Source organism: Lepus europaeus, chromosome 19 (genome assembly GCF_033115175.1).
Source record: "Lepus europaeus isolate LE1 chromosome 19, mLepTim1.pri, whole genome shotgun sequence".
Taxonomy (NCBI): domain Eukaryota; kingdom Metazoa; phylum Chordata; class Mammalia; order Lagomorpha; family Leporidae; genus Lepus; species Lepus europaeus.
The window spans coordinates 39772004-39779065 of record NC_084845.1 but is presented as its reverse complement, the minus strand read 5'-3'; the positions used below and the strand labels follow the sequence as shown (position 1 = coordinate 39779065).

The window sequence follows — 7062 nt, the reverse complement described above, 5'->3', positions numbered from 1 at the left end:
ATAGTCCTTCACAGCTTTGGCTTCAGATTTGTTTGTGATGGGGGTAGAGTCCTCTACTGAAATTAGAAATAATTGCCTATTGATACAGCTGTAGTGTGGCAGAGGGCCCATTACTACTGTTGGGAGGATTGTTATGTTTTGAGTATTAACAGGAAACTCAACCAAGCACGTAATACGTCAGTGGAAAGACAGGAATTGTCCACAGTGCAGTTGGCATCATGGTTGCAATGGAATCTTTGCCTTTCAGATTTGTAGCATGCTATTTGTTCCTACTGAACATATTGTGACAATTACAGTGAGGTGCAGAGTACGCAGATGATGTATTAGTACTGAAAGGATGTGATACCTCATACTGGGAGGGGAAGATTGGGCCCTGGATCTCTTTGGTAATTAAATGAAATGCAGGCTTCTGTGTGTGTGTGTGTGTGTCTGTACGTATAACCACACATGTTTACATGTAAAGAAACACACAGGACAAATTTTAGAGGAAACAGATACACCCCCACTACCACCACCACCACCAAAGTGAATCCATGGACCTCCACAGGGACTGTGGACATCAGGTTAAGACCTCTGTGCAAAATATTGCCAGTACATAATGGATGGGGTGTGGTGGTTAAATTTTGCTTTTGTATCTGAAACCCTATTACATAGATGGCTAATGCAGAGTGGAGGTAGAAATAACTTCTTGAATTATATATCACAAGGCTGGCATTGTGATGTAGTGGTTTAAGCTGCTACCTGTGACACCAGCATCCCATATGAGTGCCAGTTCAAGTCCCAGCTGCTCAACTCCCAATCCAGTTCCCTACTAATGTGCCTGAAAAAGCAGCAGGAGATGGCCCAAATATTTGGGCCCTTGCCACCTCTGTGAGAGCCCTGAATGAAGCTTCTGTCATTTGGGAGTGAACCAATGGATCTCTCTATCCTTCTGTCCCCTTCTCTCTGTAACTCTGCCTTTCAAATTAACAAATCTTTTTTTTAACAGTTATATATCTGTTTTTTAAAGATTTCACTATTTATTTGAAAGGTAGAGTAACAGACGGAGAGACACAGAAAGGTCTTCCATCTGCTGATTCACTCCCCAAATGGTCCCAATGGCCAGAACCAGGCTGATCCGAAGCCAGGAGCCAATAACTTCTGCTGGGTCTCCTTCATGGGTGCAGGGGCCCAAGCACTTGGTCCACCTACCACTGCTATCTCAGGGCATAGCAGAGAGGGAAGAGGGATTGGAAGAGGGACCCGAACTGGTGCCCACATGGGATGCCAGTGCCACAGGCAGAAACTTTAGCACCCTTCGCCACAGCACCAACCGTAATTGTATGTTTTTGTAACCAAGATAACTTGCATGCCCATAGGGCTTCATACTCTTGAAACCATATTTCCATCTATAGCCTCATACAGCAACAGCAGGTATTGTAGTATTATCTCTACACACTACAGGAGAATAAACAAATATGGGAGTGGAGTGCTTGCTCCTAGGCCAATGATCCCTAACCTTGCACTTCTGCTGCTTCACTGCTCTGACAAGGGCTTTATTTGATTCTGAATTAAATCCTTGTCAACCTTGACTTTTCTTTCTTAATCATCAAGCACTGAAGTAGGTCCACAGTCTTGGAATAACCCACTCTTGCTCTTTCCTACGATCTTTGAGTAGGTGACATTGATTTTAGATGTTTTAGGATGGAATTTGGGGAATTTAAGGAGCCAAAGAAAATATGTCATTTTCACCCTAACTAAGGAATTCGCTGTTACCTAATGTCTATGTCTTTCTTTATATGTTGTTTTCAGAATATCCTCTAAATGAGCATGCAGCCCCTAGGTTGTACCCAGCACAAAAGTGAAATTGAGGACAATGACCATTTTCCAGCTGACTCAGATAAAATAAAAAAAGGAACATAAGGGGAAAAAATCAGAACTTCTACTTGACATATCTAGATGATTGAGACAAATCTGCCCCACATGAGGACAGCTACACTTGTTTCCCTGGAGTCACTACTAAGAACTCATATTCCCTTGCTTCTTCCATCAACATATTACAGAAAGGTGCTGGTTTACAAAAGAAGTCAGAAGGCTTATCTCACAACCACATCTGAGACAGGCATTTGGTATAATAGTTTAGACCCCACTTGGGATAGCACATCCCATATCGGAGTGCCTGGGCTCAAGCCTTGGCCTTGCTCTGATTCCAGCTTCTTGAAAGTGAATACCCTGGAAGGCAGCAGGTGATGGCTCCAGTTAAGTTCTTTTCCTCCATATGGGAGATCTAAATTGAATTCTGGGATCCTAGCTTCGGCCTGGCCCAGCCCTGGTCCCTGGGGACATTTGGGGAGCAAACCAGTGGATGGGAGATTCCTCCTTTCTTTTTCTCTGCCTCTCAAATAATAAAAATAATTTTAAAAAACCCACCATGCTTAATGTCTGTCCCATCCCCTTCACTTTGCAATGTGATCGTGAATATATTTTCTCATCTGCTTTTTTACAACAGCTATAGGGGGCTCTCCACTGAGGATGGTTACTCTCCCTTTACAGGGTATTCTCAGACTCCGATGAGTTAGATGCGGTTCAGTCTGTTGCCTTCACTGAGTTCAAGCCACCACGTTGAAAAATGAAAAATCCAAATTGCCTCTTTGCAAAAATAAAAAAAGGGGTGGGGAGAACAGAGGGAGGATGAGGGAAGGAGAGAGGAAGGAGGAGGGAGGCAAGTATGGTTATCATAGAACTGTACCTTTGTGGGGCCAGCACTGTGGCGTAGTGGGCTAAGGCTCTGACTGAGGGCCCAGCATCCCATATGGGTGCTGGTTTGTGTCCTGGCTGCTCCTCATCAGATCCAGCTCTCTGCTATGGCCTGGGAAAGCAGTAGAAGATGTCCCAAGTGCCTGGGTCCCTGCACCCCTGTGGGAGACCCGGAAAAGCTCCTGACTCCTGGCTCAGCTCAGCTCAACTCCATTCATTGCAGCCATTTGGGGAGTGAACCAGCAGATGGAAGACCTTTCTCTCTGCCTCTTCCTCTCTCTGTCTGTAACTCTACCTCTCAAATAAACAAATAAAATCTTTTACCTATGAAATATATGACATCTGTTCTTTTTATATTTACAAAATATTTTTAAATGAAAAATTCAACCAAGGATGTAAAAGGTAATTGAGCTTCTTACACATTTAGGATGTTTTACCATCTACAAAATAATTTCACAATTATAATTTCACCATCTTTATGGAATCATTAAGCAGGAAGCTGGAGTGAAATGTTGCAGATGGGACAATTTGTCTCCAGCTAAATGCCCCAGGCAACTCAAAAGTCTTGTGACTATTTTAAGATCCTCAAGGCTCCTGATGTTCTCCAAAGTTATCTTTCAGGTTTCCTGTCACATTCCAGGGAGAGATGCAACTGCTTGGACTAGTCTGGACCCTGCTGTAAAAGCAACCTCTGCAGATGGGTCAAAAAGCATCCAAAGGCTACCCTCTGCTACCTTTTTAATTTTTTAATTTAAAAAATTAACTTTTTTTTTTTGCAAAAATATAATTCTCATTTGTCACCACTGCATTACATTTACTGTAATGGAAGCATGACCTGTGCCTCAATTTAGCCACAGTAACCTTTTTTGGACACCATGATCCACAGGGCCACTTCTCATCTAGAATGAGGTCCTGCTTCATGTGTAAAGATTAGTTATTTCTTTGAAAGGTAAAGTAACCAAGAGAGGGAAAGACACTCAGAGAGATAACTTCCATCTATTGGTTTACTCCCCAGATGTCCACCACAGCTAAGGCTATGCCGGAGTAGGCCAGGCCAAAGGCAGAAGCTCCATCCGGGCTTCCCACACAGGTAGCAGAAACCCTAACACACAAGCCATCAGCTGCTGCCTCCCGGGTGCATCAGCAGAAAATGATCAGAATGCACCCCAAGACGGGACGAGGGCGTCCTGAGTGATGGTTGGATCTATGCACCCCACTGCTTTACTTGAATACTAAAATCTCTGCTCTAGAAAGGGCTTCTGCCTTGTTAGCATAGCATACAATCTAAACTGGAGCATGTGTGCAACTGTGCCTCTGTGAATGTGTGCTCACCCTACATGTGATGACAAGAACTTCCCCTCTTACAAATTCATTTCCTTCTGATAGATACCCATTTCCCCTGCTTATGAAGTCATCAACTTGGAAATTTCCTGTGTACTCTTTATTTTCTGCAAATAAATTACTTTGTGTGATAGCGCCATCGGGCACAATTATTACAACCTATCAGGGAGTAGGCCCACAGTTTTGGGTGCGTAACAGAGGCTGAGAGAGACTGCGAACTAAACTGGGCTTTACATGAGACCTCCCCATTGTGCTGGAGTCAGAGTCACAGCTCCATTTTATGGACATGATTGTTATGCTAGGGAAGGGCCAATGAAGTTGGCTCTTATTTTATACCTATTTCTTCTGACCCTCCTATGTCCTTGTAGGCAGCACCTCAATTGACTTTCAGGATTCAGGTAACCAATTTTCTTGCTGTTTGCTTAAGAGCACTCATTTTGAAGTACATGAAACTGGCTTAGACCTTTAGACAGATCCCCAGGGGATGACTTATGTGTGCAGTGGTGAAAGTCGATTTAACAAAACCATTAATTTGAGTTTCTGGGAATAAACAGTAGCTGTCACCCGCCATCAGAAAATACACAGAGAGTGCTTTGTAATCCAAATTGCAAAGTGCCTCAGAATACAACTGAATCAAGGAAAATAACTTTGGTGGTTGTTCAAGTCTGTGTATTGTTTTAACTTTCTGGCCAGGATGGTTCATTTCAGTGTGGTTTTCAGAAAACTAGATATTGGGTTGTGCCTGCCACATTTCATCAGTCATGCCGCATTACGTGCATTAGGAGGCCCTATGAATTCTTTTGGTCTCAGATTCACTGCAAGATGAGGCAGAAATCCATTTATGAATCCAAGGAAAGAGACTGTTAAAGAGAGTCCCTCTTCGCCAGGGGAGACGGCACTTGCTTTTCTCTCGCCATTCTCTTGTGACAATCCTCTGACCAAACCCAGCCCCTCCCCCCAAAATGAAACGCCTTACAACTCGAGTAAAGCGAAATTCAAATAGAGGGAAAATGTTTTCCAAAAATACAAGGCTGGATTTAAAATTGTCCTTATTTTTTGAAACAATTCACAGTAGGCAGCCTCACGATGATGGGCATAAAAAACAGCTTTGACATCAACGATCTAATGAGCGAACAAGCAGTGCTATTCTCAGATGCCTGGAGTCTGTGCTCCTGTATGGGCCACGTTCATTGACTTTCTGTTTTGGAATTATTAAAAGACATTTAATAGGGAATACTTCAAACATAGAAAAACAGAATGCCATGTCTGACACCATTATCCAAACAGATCTCACTAATGTGAAAATGTTAACATTTTCTTCAGATCCACCATTTCTTAATGAATGCACACAGTTACACACACACATAAACACAGACAAGGGTGCTTCAAAGAGCCCATGGAAAATAGAATCAAAACATCTTTGTTGCAAAAAAAGTTTTGCAGTCCATGCAGGTTTTCCATAATATATATTTCCATGAACTTTTCTGAAGACCATTGTGTGTGTGTGTGTGTGTCCACATATATAAATGCATAAATACACATAAGTGTGTAATTACAAACATGTAATTGACTAAACGTTTCACTTGCTGAAGTCATTTTCGTAATTTGTGAGACACAGACAGATATCTTCCATCTGCTGATTCATTGTCCAAATGCCCACACAACAGCAAAGGTAGGGCCATGCTGAAACCGAGAGCCAGGAAGGCAATCCAGGTTTCCCACATGGGAGGTAGGGGCCCAAACTTGAGCCATCTCTGCTGCTTCTCAGTATCTATGTTGGCAGGAAGCTGGAGTCAGGAGCCAGAGCCAGGAATTGAACCCATGTCCTCCACCATGGGCTGAAGGCATCTTAACACGAGGCTGATGGGCACTCCCACTAAAGTCATTACTAGCAGACATAGCATAATGGGGATGTGAGGATTTTTATGTATATTTGATGTCCTAAATCCCAATACAATACTTCTCAGAAGAACATCATGTCAAATTCTTGTTATATGTCTGAAAATATTTATTTTGGCTTTCTAATTGAAAATTTAGGAAAATATAACATTTCAGATTGTCAGGAATTGTTTGCATAAATATATTTTTCCTTTTCAATTTGAGTCTATTGTTCTCCCTTCTGGTGTTCCTTGCTGATATTGGTCTGCTCTCTTGCCTGAGTTACATTTAGACCCAAGTGTTTGATGGTAGCCAAAATCTTAGCCACTGCCGTAGGCTCAACTTCACCTTATTTGGAGTTTTACGTTTGTCTCTCACTTCTGCCAAATAGATATTAATCTTGTTTTTGTCTCTCACCATATCTTTTATTTTTCTACTTTTTTTTTCCCTCTTCATGCTTTATTGCTAGGTAATACTGCTGTAATGGAGGAAACAGGAGTACAAGTCAAAGTTTTAAATGACTAGGGGTGAGTGTTGATGGTAGTTAAGACTCCAGAACGATGTTAACATTCCATATTGGAATTCCTGAGCTTGAATCCCAACTCTGCTTCCAATTCCAGCTGCACCCGGGAGGCAGCAGGTGATGATTCAAGCATTTGGATAACTGCCACCCATATGGGAGACCCGGATTGAGTTTTGGGACCCTGACTTCAGCCTGGTCCATTTAGTGAATAAACCAGCAAGGGACAAATCTCGTATTGTGTGTCTCTATCTCTTTGCCTTTCAAATAAATAAGAAATAAAGAAAAAAATTAAAATTTTAAAATTGTAATCTTACTATGGTTGCAAAATAATGATTAAAAGAGCAGCATGTGTTTTAAAAGAGGAGTAACTGAAAGACAGGAAGGGTGCATAGAAAAGAGAAGTTTATAGAAGTTGGAAAAAGAACAGACACACAACAGCTAAACAGTGAAATAATGAACTGTTAAGTTAACCCAAGACCTTATCTCAAAATACAAAGCCAAAGGACAAAAGGTAAAAATATTGATAATATGGATAATATGGATAAAAGAAAAGACACCAGAAATAAATCTAGAAATGGGCTTTC

At 41.8% G+C, this 7062-nt stretch overlaps 1 non-coding gene across 1 annotated transcript; it reads right to left on the bottom strand.

Annotated features, from left to right (window-relative positions):
- Positions 1-3515: 3515 nt before the first annotated feature.
- Positions 3516-3648, bottom strand: LOC133748964 (small nucleolar RNA SNORA1). The gene has a single exon (XR_009864557.1). It is a non-coding gene; the product is annotated as a small nucleolar RNA SNORA1 (small nucleolar RNA).
- Between the last annotated feature and the right edge of the window lie 3414 nt (positions 3649-7062).